This window comes from Nymphalis io, chromosome 6 (assembly GCF_905147045.1).
Source record: "Nymphalis io chromosome 6, ilAglIoxx1.1, whole genome shotgun sequence".
In the NCBI taxonomy this organism is placed as follows: Eukaryota; Metazoa; Arthropoda; class Insecta; order Lepidoptera; family Nymphalidae; genus Nymphalis; species Nymphalis io.
Genome location: NC_065893.1, coordinates 7,604,657 through 7,621,073, shown reverse-complemented (window position 1 = coordinate 7,621,073; position 16,417 = coordinate 7,604,657).

Below are 16,417 nucleotides of genomic sequence, written 5' to 3'. Positions count from 1 at the left end.
TTATTAAAAAACATTCTTATTGATAATCAATTTTGTGAGAACAATTCTTTTATTTACACCCAAAGAAATAATTATAGTTAAAAAAATCGCTCAATCTTTGGATAAAGCCAATTATCCTAATCCTAGACGTAACTGTGATTGTGCGACAACCCTATACGCACAATATATTCAATTTAATATGTGTCCGAATAAACCGGTCTTCGTAATTTAATTGGAGCGTAAGAACATTAGTAACTGTGTTAGTTACTGCACCACTTATGCAATATTGATATCATGTGTACATGTAATATGACACCTGTCTGCGGGAATTAGTGTTTGAAATCGGCACTACGAGTGTTTAAAATACTAACACCAAAACTTGATCCAATAATTGGAGTAATATAATTAACTATCGACTTACTCGTAAGATCAAAAAGTTTATAAGCGTGAGCACAAACATGTTTTAGCATGTTATCCCAACAACAAATAATGTTATTATAGTAACTGCTAATCGGTCTAGTACTGCCTAGGCTACCTTATGATGGCTTCCCCGGTGCGTGCGTGTCAGTCTGTGTCGGACTCGACATTTGAAGCCATTTTATCATTACAAAATACAAAGTGAAAAAGAACGTTTCGCTGCCGCTACGGCTCTTACACCGCATCTTAGAAGTTACCAATTCGCGGCGGCTCCGATTTGTCTGCACTTCCACAGATAATATTCTTTTCACACTGTATCGGCGCTGGCTGGTCGGCGTCCGTCCATTATATCACGCACCGTGTGTAGCCTTTATAAAACTGCAGATACCAAGATACCCTTAGTTTTTTCTATTAAAAAAAAATCATTAGTATAGTAGAGAGAGAGCAGAGTATATACATGTTCACATCTAAAACATTAAGAACTAGTCAGAAATTTGGACTACTTGTCTTCTATTCTGTCATTTTATAATTGAAATTTCATAATCAAAAGTAATCGTTTGAATACATTAAGTTCATCTATAAATAGTAGGCAATACAACAGTAATTTTCATTGAAATCGAGTAAACAATTTATCACAACTTTACCAATAAATGAAAATAGCATCGTTAAAGTAAATGACGGCTTATTGAGAACGAGTTCGTGGCGCCAATATTCTATCGGTAAATAGGGGGTGGTCCGAACGGCATCGGCACGGCTGTGGAGCGGTCGCGGGCGCAGGAGCGAGTCCACTAAATCACACGCTAATAACTAGCGGCTGATACGATCTTTGCTTTCAATAATAAAGTCCGCCAATTGTACCCGGTACCTTTCTTAGAAAGTCTTCGTACAGTTCTTTACCGGTTTGATGACGGGTAACTACCACCCGTTTTGTAATTACCGACCCAGCGACAATTTCTTATCTCCCTATTGTTGTTATAAATTGAATCGTCTAGATAAAATGAAAACTTTCTTTGAAATTAATTTAGTCTGCATACGAATGTTATCAACTTTAAATTCATTTGATCTTACTTTCCCGTTCTATCCGGCCCACGTGTGTGATTACACGTTATAAACTAATGTATTTCAATTATTCCTCAAATATTATTGTTTTTAATGGCATAATGATTAATCGATTTCAACAACAATTACTCTTGTAAACACGTAGGCACTTAAAAATATATTATGTTAATGTTGCATTATGCATTCGACTGCACTTTCTTTCAAATGAATACACCGCTCGCTGTAAATAAATGAGGCAACGCCACAAAAATGAATGCCGTAGATCACGCGTCAGGAGAAAGCATAATAAATCTTCTTTTGTTTAGAAGATGTAATACCTTTAAACAAACATGCGCGTACAGGGAACGAGAGACGCTTTGTATTCCACGTAACATCCATCAAGAGATACAAAAAGGAATAGATTATGTACATATATATATATAATGCACTTTTAGATAGAGCTACATACGAGCAATTATCTTTCACGGCTAAGCGAGTAGGAGTACCGTGATAAATAAGATTACGTCACATGTCATACGTAAATTATATAAAAATAAAGATCATTGCATTCAAACTTTATTACGCTGTGGGTGTATGTTCGAAATGTAAAGGAAGTACAAGAAACGTGTCTATCTATAAGAAACAATGTTTATTGACTGTGTTTAAATGTTGACTTAAATAATATGCATGTTGATGGTTTATAGGAAGGAAATTAAACATATACAATATAATTCAGGACGAAGAATTTAAAGTTTAATGATAGAAATAATAGTCAAATTAAATAAATTCAGGCAAGTTAGTTCAAAGATTTCTGATATCAGAAAGGCGGTCGAGCAGATCGATCGATCACGCATTAAGCAATTGTAACCTGCAGGTACTTATTGCTTAATACGCCCAATAGATCTTTAAGCAATCTTATACGTGACAGTCATTAAGCAAGTTGGTTCTCGTGGATGACACATTTACGGAAGTATGAATTATTAATAGCCTTACAATTACTGTTACCTATAGATATATGAAGTACCGATAAGCTCTTACTCGTATAACAAAAGATGATTTTATACACCTATATTATTACGACACTATTAAAATATTTAGTAAACATGTATGTATTAAGCTATCATATTTAATATATTAAATAAAAGTAATTTACTAGAAAATGATATTATTCCTTCTTATGTCCTATTTTAAATTAAATAAAATTCATATTCGTTTAATTCACCGGTATATATTCAATTCAAACGCCTACATTCATTAGGTAAACATGGATTGTTTTGTAGTAAAAATAGTAACGTAATGCCGATCGTGTTTTGTTAAGCGAGTAATTTGATACACCTTTTCTCGGCTTCTCTTCAAGTAATTGTGATTAAGTAATGTAATTCGTACATTAGGAAGTAAACACTAATATAACCATATAAAAATATGATATATTTAATATATATATATATAATTTTTATGTTAGACTTGTCTTTGGACTAAAAAAATGCGACCCAGTCATATATCAAGGCAAAACTGTCAATAATATAAAATGTTTTTTTGATGTCTAAAATTTAGAAATTACTAGAAGATGGAGTCCAAAAGCAATCTCGTAATCTTGCGGAAGATAACCAGATTAATGTTCTTTTTATATTTAATGAGTCAGTTACATTGTATCAAAAAGTATATTAATAAATTAATTTTGTAACTCAAATTAAAACAGTTTATTTTTAAATGAATAGCAAATTAAAACATTTACAGATAAAGTGTCCGATTATAACATTGAAATAGTCACGAAAAGCTATTATAGTTTTTGGAGAACTTTCACTAAGTAATATAAAGTTGGCAATAGCAGCTGCACATATGTAATCCTAAAACAAGTATAGATCCTGCACCCCATCATTAGGCGCTTTCACTAAGGAAACGCAATTTTCTAGAAAACGGTAGCGCGAAGATCACGAAAGTTTCTCTTTTTATCCGCCCGTGGCAGCCCGGGGCTTCGTTACACCATAATGCCGGCTCTAAGAAAGGCTTTATGACCTACATCACTTGGGATAGAATTAAATTCTAAGCATCACTAAAGTCGATTACCGCAATTACTAGATTCAGAGTTTGCGACAATGAAGGTTCTACTCGATCTCAATGGGGAAAATTGCTTCATATAATAATCAAAATTTACGGCCACTAACAGGTCTGATAACATGGGATTAAGTAAAAAGGAGAGCAAACACTTTCCCGCTATTTGCATTAATAATCATTTTATTCTCCAATAGAAACCAGACGTGGGATTTGGCTGCAAGCTCGGATCCGAATAAATACTTCTCAGTTTCATGGACCTGCATGTACCTATATATAATATACATACAAAATATATTGAAGTATCATAGTAACAAACGACAATATCTTGACGGTAACAAAATATATATTATAGTCCTCAATTAAACTACATATACATTACTTACTACATTCATTTAATTAACTTATCCGAACTTCATGGGCACGCGCATAAACTACTCAGTTTCTGGCCGATTCTTCTCGGTACAATATATATTCCAAACCACTGATAACTATTTTAAGCTTTTAAAATTGCTATTAAATAGATCTTAAAGAGAATCTAAATATAAATTTTGTGATCGATTATTTAATAAATTACTTTTTAATATGGTCTTTGATTCCTAAAACATTGTTGAACATGGCCTGATAACGTCAACTTCCATAGATAAAAACCTAAACTCACACAAGCCTTGAATATGCACGCTCTCTACATTCTGAATAATAAAATGTCGCTTAAGTATATTTATATAACAAAATATATTGCATACAGAAGATCGTAAAATTATGGCTCGTGCTACATTGACTGGTTCTTTATCGGTATTCGTGGATACGTTCTCCTCAGAATAAATATCCAAGCCAAAGAAAGAAACCTTATCTTTGTCACCTTATCCTTCAGTCTTTGTTGTTAAAAGAGATTGATTTGCATAATAAACAATGTTCTGTTTCTCAGATATTCCACATTCCACACCCGTCCTTCACCTTTCATTAAAGGAAAGGAATACGACCCCTGGCATCTCAAACAATGAAGTAACTTAATCTTGATACTTGCAAAACTTTCCGCATAGAGAGTTCACGTTGTGACACTGCCTTTTTGTGATTTCTTATCTGGAATACTTACTGAAATATTACTCACGGACTAGTTCTCTCACAATTTCGCCACTTATTGTTCCAGTATTAAAGGTTATCAGTGCACAATGCCTATTTTTGTCTATTTTCATCTTTATCAAATTAACTAACTCATTTTCTAATATTTATTAGCGTTTATATAATTATTATAATTTTAACGATTTGTATGCAGTTTATTGAAATAATTAAACTTGAATACAATAACTGTAGACGCCTTAACGCTTGCAACAATAATAAATATCGTCTCGACATACATGCTTGATCCCTTTTTTATTAAATGGTTGCCTCTCGACGCCTTGGAGCTGTAATTATATAAAAATCTCAGAAGATTACATGCGGAGCTGGCGATGGCCTCCTTCACAGGATATTTATAAGCGCCAACGCAAACATATCATACTCGTTACTATTATTTATATTTTTTATTGCTTAACCTCTATTCGAACATTTCCTATAAGCACATAATATTATATTCATATTGTAAAAATATATAAGTATAAAGTTAAAGTATTATAATATTTATTAGCCTTTGTTGTTTGTTATTGAAGTCTAGTAGGTTCAGGAGTGTAGTTGCGTTGTGTACACTTTATGCAAATATAACTTCCGTTAAAATAAAAGCCTTCTCATAAGTACAACAACTGCTGTAAATATCGAAGCAAAAACGTTTAATGTTCATTGGTCGCTTTAATAATAATAATTTAGTACGACGAAGTACATGTTCATATTTTATAAAATGCACTTTGTTCCTTTTAGAAGCCACAAACATAAAATATGGCTATTAAACTAAACAATACTAGCATAAATGGTCTTTGTCTACAACAATGTTTTGCAAAGGCTCGCATTTAAAATACGTTAGTAAATTCTCCGAATAATAATGATGCATTAACAGCTCCTCGAGTGTTGAAGACCACCTCGCCGGCTCCCAGCGGGGCGCCTTCGAACAAAACTTAGTGAAATCAATAACGTAATGAGAAAATTGCGCAATGATCAGACGCTATTCACTGTTCAAACTTTATTGCTTTCAGATTCATCACAACAATGATGCAATCTAAATAAAAGTTCTAACACCAATGATAAAATAATTTAATTAAGATCGAAAATATTTAAAAGAGAAATATGAAAATCATAAACATTCATATTATGTGAATATCATAATGTTTGTATTATGGCCCAAAAATAAAAAAAGCCGAGGTGGCCCAGTGGTACGAACGCGTGAATCTTAACCGATGATCGTGGGTTCAAACCCGGGCAAGCACCACTGAATTTTCATGTGCTTAATTTGTAATTATAATTCATCTCGTGCTTTACGGTGAAGGAAAACATCGTGAGGAAATGCACTGCATGTGTCTAATTTCACTGAAATTCTGCCACATGTGTATTCCACCAACCCGCACTGGAGCAGCGTGGTGGAATAAGCTCCAACCCTTCTCCTCAAAAAGGGAGAGGAGGCCTTAGCCCAGCAGTGGGACATTCACAGGCTGTTACGATACGATACGACGATACGATTGTATTATGTATTATTTTTGTTTTAATATCATTTAAACCGTTTGAGATATTTTGAAATATTACAGAAGTTGCTGTGTAAATCTAACATTTAAAGCTTTATCAAAGCCGCTGTCTTATGCTGAACATTTATATAAGTTGCTTAATAGAATTTTCAATTTATTCTTGTCATCTACATCAACACTTACAAAACAGTACATTGTAAGAACTTTGTTTTTATTACGGACCCTAGTAATAGACAATACTTTAATGGGTACAAGGTCTACGATTCAGCATTGCGATATTGAAGCTCATCAGCGTTCTATATGCTTGTCGCAACTTACGAGTTATGACTGAGAGGCTTTTATTCATTAGTGTAATTTAACATTAATATAATATCAAACATTCGTAATTGCGCACACATTCATCAGATTCATCTATATTTATATATTTTAAAGCTGAACAATTTGTATAAGAGCTAAAGCCATATTCAATTTATTTAAATATCATATTTTTATATTCATTTGTTATTTTTTCGAAATTTATACAATGAAGAGTAAAAAAATAAATAATTGGAAGCACTAATCTCACACTCATTTGAAAAAATCTTTTGGAGTTAGATATTCCATTTATTAGGGGTTACAAGGTATAATCTATTACTATTACTATTTATATAAATGCCAACGCTATCAGTTCTTTTAGTATATTTACTGCTACATCATTGAACCGATTTTAATGAAATTTAATAGGCTACGGAAATGGAAGCTATCTTATTTAAATATTTACCAAATTTCTATATTATAATCACTATAGCATCAGGAGAAAAAATCTAGTGCTACATTCATATTGGAATTGCTGGTTGCCTTGCATCTCCGGTTGATTATAATATTCTAGAAAAGTTATTATAAATTCTAATAAATCAAACTTCAAACTTTGGTCGTTCCAACCGTTTCATACATATATCAAATTACAGCTTAGGAAAAATATAAATATGATTTTTGAATGGATTTTCCGTTTTCTTAATTGTCATTTTAACGCATTTAGTCAAATGCTGTCAATGGCCGGATTTACATCATTGGAAAAACCTCACATACAAATCGTATTTTGCCGTTGTTATACTTTTTTACTCAACTCCATAAAAAGATAATTTCACAACTAGATTCGTAGCTGTTGAATTATATTTTGCAGAAAACATGTTACGTTTTCACGTACAAACAAAACCTTGACCGTTCACTCGCCGACTAGACCTTTCTGAATGTACTGTTTTTGATGACCGTGAGAAGATATGCATAAATAATTTACTTAAAATCTTATAAGATATCAAATCTTTTTTTTAAATTGATTGAAATTTAATACGGTTATTTTTACTTACTTATATTCCTAATATTTTGGAATCACACCATCTCAATGCGAGGTAAAACCGATAGTCTTAAAAGAAGTCGAATATTACTGAACGAAAGTGCTTAGTGTGAACAGCAATCTTTATATAGAGATAGCGCTTTTAAATTTATTTTGTTTCTTATTGATAATATATCCCAACGATAAAAAAAACTAAGCTAAAGTTGTATTACTTATTCTCCATATACAAACTAGTACTACTAGTGTAATAATAGTTTTCTGTCAATATTTTCTCATTCTCTTAAATTTTAAGTTTTCGTTATTCGGCTATTTTATTATGGCTTCGACAAAGTTTACTTGAAAATCACCGGACTGTCAAACTTATCTCCGACTACGTCGACATATTATAAAGATATAAAGTAAAGTAACAGCCTGTGAATGTCCCACTGCTGGGCTAAGGCCTCCTCTCCCTTTTTGAGGAGAAGGTATAGAGCTTGTTCCACCTCGCTGCTCCAATGCGGGTTGGTGGAATACACATGTGGCAGAATTTCAGTGAAATTAGACACATTCATGTTTCCTCACGATTGTTTTCCTTCGCCGTAAAGCACAAGATGAATAATAATGACAAATTAAGCACATGAAAATTCAGTGGTGCTATAAAGATATAGCAAACATATAAATATAACCAACGTCCGTCTTAAAACTCTAAACTATCATTATAAAAATATCAATCGAATAAAAGGTTTTATGTGGAAATCAAAGAAATAAACAAAACAAAATACATTAAATGTTCGTATGATTTTAAATGTATAGAATTGTATAATTTTTCAAAAGATAAAAATAGCCGTGATGCCGTGGGTTCAAACCCGGGCAAGTACCACTGAATTTTCATGTGCTCAATTTGTAATTATAATTCATCTCGTGCTTGACGTTGAAGGAAAACCTGCAAGTGTCTAATTTTCTCTGAAATTCTGCCACATTTGTATTCCACCAACCCGCATTGGAGCAGCTTAGTGGAATAAGCTCTAAAACCTTCTCCTCAAAAAGGTAGAGGAGGCCTTAGCTCAGCAGTAGGACATTCACAGTTACTGTTACTGTATAAAAATCACTTTACAATGATTTTCCTAAATGTTCGAAAACTTTTTCCATTAGTTAATACGCCTACAGTCTACATGCCATATTTAGACACCTAGTACATGTACTTTATCAATAAAAAATATAAAACGGCCTATCAGATAACCAAATGATACGGATCTATATTTACTGCCCCGCGGCAACCGTATCGGTTCATCGGGATATGCATCTTCTATCTTATGAGATATTTTATTGAATGCAATCTATATGTTTTATAGAGGTTTCCGTGTAATATCCTCTTCCTTTAAAAAAGAAAAATAAGCGAAAGGTTTGTAAATGGTATTTTCTTATAAATGTTGGTAGCGAGTTTATTTATTCTATTCATTGCCCTTTTTATTGTCAATTCTTATTTTCTCATGAATCTGCTTCTATTTTTACACAACTTCATTCGGTTGTATATTAGATGCGTATGTTGTTTTATGTATTTTATCCAATTACTCAGAAACAGCAAGCAAAAAAAAATCAATTCTAACGTATTAACATGTTCCATTCTATCGTCTTTGTTTCGTTTAACATTTTAACATTATTTAATTTCATATGTAACTTGTTTAAGCACGCAGCTTAGCCCACCACTCGCAAGCAATCATCGTTATTATTTTTACCTTTAAATAATTAAATCCCATGACTTAAATCAAGTAAATGTACAAATTGGAGCGCCAACCTTTGTCCAGACGTTGACTGCGATAAGATGGATTATTAATATTTGTCTAAGAATTCCGTTACTATACACATTACCACTATTTGAAAATCATAAAATTGTGTTTTAGTTTCAAGAAGTACATTTGTATTATATCTGAGTGATATCTACCCACCCAATTATCACACGAAATCCTACCACTAAAGGTTGTAAGCTGTAAATATTTGTATTAGCACATATGTATGAGTAAAAAACCCTGATTTTTATCCGCCTGAATGAACGCGAATTATAGCGTACAATATTTTAAGAAATATTTCTTAAGCTTTTGTAAATAATATGAAAATAATTTCTAGTAATTGAGTAACAAATTGCGACGTATTACTTAATGAACGAAATGTTAATTACACATTCGCTAAGACCGAGTTTGTTCGGCGGCTCATAAATCACGTTCTAATTACACAGTCACTAACACGGATATATTTATTACATATATATTAAATGAAATTACGTAATATTATATGTGAGACATTCAAATATTGATTTAAAAAAGTCTGTATCATTAAATCGTTTGTTGGCTATAATGTTTCGATGCCCAAGTTACTTATTTATGTAATGCTTTTTTTGCACCACTCATTTATATATTTACAAACTAAGGAAGTGTCTGTAGTGTTTTTTCAAACATTCAAAATATGTGCTTTAGCTTTATTTATCAATGCAATAAATAAAATCCATTTTAATTAAAAAAATATGAATAATAAGTAAGGCCTCGTCTCTTCTTGAAGATAAATTCTCGAACTTAAATGCCGCTCCGAAGCAGGTCGGTGGATACAAATGTAGCAAAATTTCATCAGATAGATGCAGGTTTCTTCACGATGTTTTCTTTCAACGGCACGAATTTTTTTTTAAACACAAACTAAGCATACTAATGGTTGCCCAGTTTTGAACCTGTAATTTTAAAAGATTCAAAATTTCTGTCATTGGCTCTTGGGATTTGATTTATAAGAAAATTGTTTTTTTTTTAGTTGTTTTTATGAATATTTTCATAATATCCTACGTCAATCCTTGAGCCTTTCTTAATAAAGTAACTCTTCATGCACCGGACGGTAGTCATTTATACTCGTCCGTTATTTTTATATTGCCTCATGAGGAATGAATATCGTAAAATACGATGGACAACATTCCAGCACCTTGTAATGAGCGGATGTCGGGAATCGATAGCAAAATTGTGAGCATAATTTATAATATTATATTAGGTCGTCCTTAAATGAGCTTTACATCGTAAGAGCAAGGTTCATTTTAGGGAAGTATCAAATACATTTTATCAAAACGAGAGAAATCTATAAGGTACAAAGTTGCGTCAAAATAAGCCTTTATAAACTTTGAAATAGAAGCTGAATTTACATCTTCTTCAGAAGAGACATGCAATAAATACAGGTAATAGAAGTTGGCGCCAGCCATTTTAAACGCACACTCGATAAGATCTAAGTCTAGTCAACGGACTGCGGCTATTTTAAATTATGCTCAATAATAATCCTCTAATCCTATTTGATATGACAAATTGTGGCCCCATCTATTAAAATATAATTTATGCCTGAAAATAGCGTCACAGCTGACATGAATCCTGCGTACGATCTTTAGCTGCACGTATATATTATTTATCTTTGCAGATAACTTGCTTCATTCGCGATAAGCATTGTAAAATGCGACTCGTTATCACACAATATGAATCAAAGTCGAAGGTGCGTCTATGTACATAGTTGGAAAGCTAATTCGAAAAAGCACAAAATGATTAGAGATAAATTCGCTAGTTATCTATAATTCCGTCATAGAATATAAATTTCGACCAACATAATTTTGAAACGCAATGATTTTTTTTCTTGTAGTCTTGTATTGTATGGCTTTTATAATAATTTGCGTTAAACATTATAGTTCCATTAAGAAGTCAAACATACTAAGGAAAGAGCTGTTTTAAGCCGTCTTCCAAGGATTTATTTCAACTCAAGGCCACTCAACTGAGTGCATTTTCTCGTCACGCAAAGAAGATAATATATTTTAAAGCGAAAAGTATAGGTTATTTATATTTTCAATATTAAATTGGCGCCCAATTTTATACTTAGCTTTATCTTTGAATTCAAATTAGATTTCAAATAATTTTTTTTCCATCTACTTCCGATACTTAATTAATTACGTTTTTATACGTTTATTCAATGCCTTGTAGGCGTTACACGTGGGTGGATCTCTTTTAGAAATTTAGAATAGTTAATACTATAAATTCTAATATGGCTCTCAATATATTAAATATAATGGGTGACGTTGAGAGTAATAACTTGTAAATATTTGTATCTATAAAATAATGATAGACGTTGTATAAAATGTAACAAAATCACTTAAAATGAGAAAACGATAACAAAATCCGGATAGTGTACGCTCATAGTTTAATGGTAACGCATTCTCTTTCTCCATGAATGCTGACAAAGAGAGAACAAATTTTCATGGCGTGTGTAGAATATATTCCACAATTATCTCTAAAAAAATTTAACGTACAAACGTGGTTTTGTGTAATAAACGTATTATTATAATATGATAAATATTACCTTCTCCTCATAACGAGTGAGGAGGCCTTAGCTCAGCAGTGGGACATTCACAGGCTGTTACTTTACTTTTACTTTACTTTACTCAATAACATACCATACAGTATTTGTTTATTGTGATATTTAGGGAAATTTGCTATTAATTTCAACATTTAATTTAGTTATGTCAAAACAGACAGCATTAATTCATATTATTAACATTTAATTAGAATAACACTACAATAATCCTTGTTGTGAGTTAGAACTTGGGGCGAACTAATTAACCTAAACTTACAAAACAAGTTACGCTATACTATAAACTGAAATTATTTTTTTCATTATTAAGAGAACTTTCGAAAGAAATCATAACGTTGAACAACGACGACGGTGTCGACGAGAAATTGTATGGCACTTGAGTTCATATTTTATCGCTATCGAATGCAGATCCGGTTTATCTTATATCATACATTTCAATGTTTCTGGCGATTTATTGCTTCCTGTTAATAACAAATCGCTCGCGTGAATCTAAAAAAAGTTTCTATTTAAATTAAGTTAACGTGGTGGTAGTGGTAAGTCACTTCACCCAGGCCACCAAGGACTAGCTTATTTCATTTCACCCAGGCCACCAAGGACTAGCTTATTTCATTTCACCCAGGCCACCAAGGACTAGCTTATTTCATTTCACCCAGGCCACCAAGGACTAGCTTATTTCATTTCACCCGCTCACCAACCAAATGAGTATAGACAACCAATACCAGGTGCACAATATTTAAAGAAAATTCCATTGATGCATTATAAATTATACCACGCCGCTTCAAAAAAAAACTTTCTTGAAAAAGAGAGAAGTTCTTGCTTCTTAGCTAAACTTAGTCAATATCATCACAGATAATTTCAAACTATTGGTTCTCTCGTCTTTTTATTAATCAGTCCGTTCTTTCTTCAAATAGCTTACCTCTATACAATATATCATAGATAACTTTGGACTCAAATAACTCAAACTTTTTAGGTATGATCAATAAATGTATTACTAGCAAACAGACTTCATATTACAATAAAACTTTCTTAAAGAACGTAATTATTGTGTAAATAAATAAAGTTCTAAGTAAACTTCATTCAAATACATCGAGGTACTGTAAGCTCGGGTGCTGTTCAAGGGAGTGTGCTTTTCCCTCAGTTTTTATAAATTCTTAGTAACATTTTACATTGGTTATTTGTTCCAAATTTCAGCTTTATGCTGATGATCGACAATTGTAAAGTATTGATACTACCTGTATTCATTGAGAAACTATAAAACTTGCGTATATTATAAACGTAGCTGGTTGCCAGTGTAAAATTGGCTGTGACAAAAATTCTTTAAAATCTGTCATTTTAATGTATATTCATCTTTGTCAAATCATATTTGATCCATAGATATATTTTTATTTAATTATAAGATAGCGTAGCAGCGGTCTAAAATTAAATAAAAAAAGTTGTTTTGGTAACTCGCATAATTTGAAAAGAGGTAGTTATTTTGAAATCGCAGACAGACACTTCGATTTTGTTTATATCCATATACAAATTACGATATAAACAAATTTGTGAACTGAATTGTTTTTATAAAATTTAACAGTTATTATATATAAATTGTCAATATAAACAAATGTAATAATTTTACAATGAATATTTTCAATAAAAAGTCACGGCAGGCGAAGAATCGCGAGCATTAGGTACAGTGTACTATTCTGTATATACAAACTCGAAACGTAAAAAAAACACATAACAGAAAAAGGTCGTCAAATGTCAAAAATTTATATGATAAATTGATCATAATAATCATAACATTTCACGAATACATGCATCGAAATAGAATATAATAATAAGTCGATTGTCAACATTTCACGGGTGAGTATTTGAGTAATGAAGTAAAATCTTACTTAATTTTGATATTTGTAGTACTATTCCAGTACTACAAATATCAAAATACTATTCTAGTACTACAAATATCAAAATTCCAATTATAAATATTATGATTTCTAAAATAACAGCAACAGTAGAAGAGCGATCAATATGGAAAGTATATAACATACGTCATTTATATTTACCGTAATTTATTATAGACAGTCACCTGTAATGAATACATAAAAAATAGCGGGTTCTATCATATCTACCGTCTACCGATCACTCTCGTACGTAGGCACGTAACTTGACATGATTTACGCAATATGTGGCTTACAAATACAAATTAGCCATTTAGTGTTATCAGCGAGCTTACTGTAAGTGATGGACATGCTATTTATATAATTAAAGATATATAATTCAACATATCTAGAAAAGACATTAAACATTATCATTAAGCTATATAGCTAGACACACCACTAATTTATTACTCAGACTTCGTGATATGTAGAAATCATGTTGTTATTTAATTAGATTATCGGACATATAAAAAACCAAATAGCCTTAAAACAAATAAATCAACGTAATCAATGCAATATATAAGCAATTAAAACATTTTTAGACATCACTTGAATACAAGCGTAACAAGTTTTCTACTATATAACACCTGGGGCGCTTCTTAATTATCGTCTATAGTGATATTAAAGAGACCCGTGTTAGAAGATCGAAATTGTCTGTAATTATTTTCCTGCACACAAAGTCACGATGCGGTAACATTTCTAGATACTCTAACTCAATCATTATTTCACTTTCCCCGATGAGTCTGTCCCACAACTTCTCATTCGTCAACCATTAGACAAGGTGATCTTTGATTATCTACATTAAGCTCCATTAGTGTTTAACTCGATACTATTTAACTCACCTGTCTGCAGATATACAATTACATTGCAGGACTGGTGAGGAATATATATACTTATATATTTATTGACATTAAAACAATTGTTTTTATTTGTTTTTTTTTTTTTATTATTGAAAAGGAACATTAATATAAGCTTTGAGTTGAGCTTTGAGAATAGAGTTTTGTAAATAGATAAAATAATTCAATTTGTGACTTTTTTTTTAAACTGTTTCGTGTCGACCATCTACTAACTACTTAATAAGTTACACATACAAATGACAATGACCTTACTAACTGACTGACCAATTATTATTATTTATCAACGAATCTCTTAAACTCTAAAATGTAGTGGCAACTTTGGTGTTGTAATGTTAGCTTACTATGGTTTAATGGGTAGCGTTACAGCAACTCAATCTTCTTCGAGCTTCGAACAATCGATTCCCTCAAAAACCCATTATTTTTACACCAAACTAAAGTCATTGAAATGACACCAACAGCGACGCCATGAAGTGCAGTCTGGTCTGGTTATAAGTAGATTATATAAGCCTTTATACAACAACAAAATGTACCTACTAAATATATTAATTTTAATCGTTTTGGAATTGGAAGATATTCGAACCGATAGTTGTAGAAATATTACGAAATAACAGCGTAAAAAGGAATATTGTAAGGTATAAACGCATTAGCACAGATCGTTTAGCGAATGTTTATATCTTTTTGGTTAAGAAATATCACGAGTTAAAATACTTATTTTACCTATGTTGTTAATAAATGAACATAAAAATAAAATATTTAATAAACGTCATTTTACAAAATCAAAGGGGAAACGCTACTAGCATTCTTGCCACCAATCCACATAAATAAATAAACGTTGTATTATTAAATATCATTATATTAAAAAAAATACTTTGTTTTACATAAACCTGATACTTTTATTATTTTACGTAACTGAACATAAAGATGCGGACAAGATGGGCGCGAGGGCGCGCTGCGGTTACCTCAGCTATCGGATTCAACCAATTGACCACATGATCGTATTATATGGAATGCTATTTTAATAGTGCGCCCTTCAAGCTATCAATACTTAACATTCTATTTATAGCTTTATTATGATATATTTCGTAGGTATACTTAAATTACAGGAACTCCGTAATAGTATTGTCAATGGTGCATTTATAAACACTTTAAAAAGTTTCAACCTATTAGAATAATAAATGAAGAAAAAAGAAATAAATTTATGAGTAAAAATTTTTGAAAATATATTTTGAATGTATGACATTGTTGGTTTGGTTTTGCATGAGAATTTAAAATTCCCATGTGTTGGAACCTAAATTTAGACAAAATGAATTGTCACTAAACATTAGAAGACATTGTATTAGATAATCGTTCGGGTGTGCGTTACGTCCAGTCATGCGCAAGCCTTCATCCGTCCGAGACAAACACGAGCAATTAGACGACACTGGTAATCATTGATCTGAACGAGAGATGAAAGTGACCGATAAGAGACTGTATCAGATCCATCAAGAACGCGCCACGAACACCGAAATCTATCTCCGCATGTCATATTCCTGTCACTGCGTTGCACCACATCTAAACTGCCATTTCGACGTATTACATTCTATGACTCTATGAACGTATTTTGATTTCCTTAAAGGGTATTCTTATCGTTAAAGATACGAAGGCTATTTTATATGAATGCAATGCAAAATCCTTCAGGTCATCGGATGTGTTTTGTTGACAGACCTTAAAGGCGAATGATATCAGAACCACGCCATCACAGCCAGCCATCACGAGATACAAAAGCACTCAAATATCGTTTCAATAGCTTTATCTTTTCTCTGATTATCTATTGATTGTTAAATCGTGTTTGTTCATCAAAAAGACTTCATAATTAAA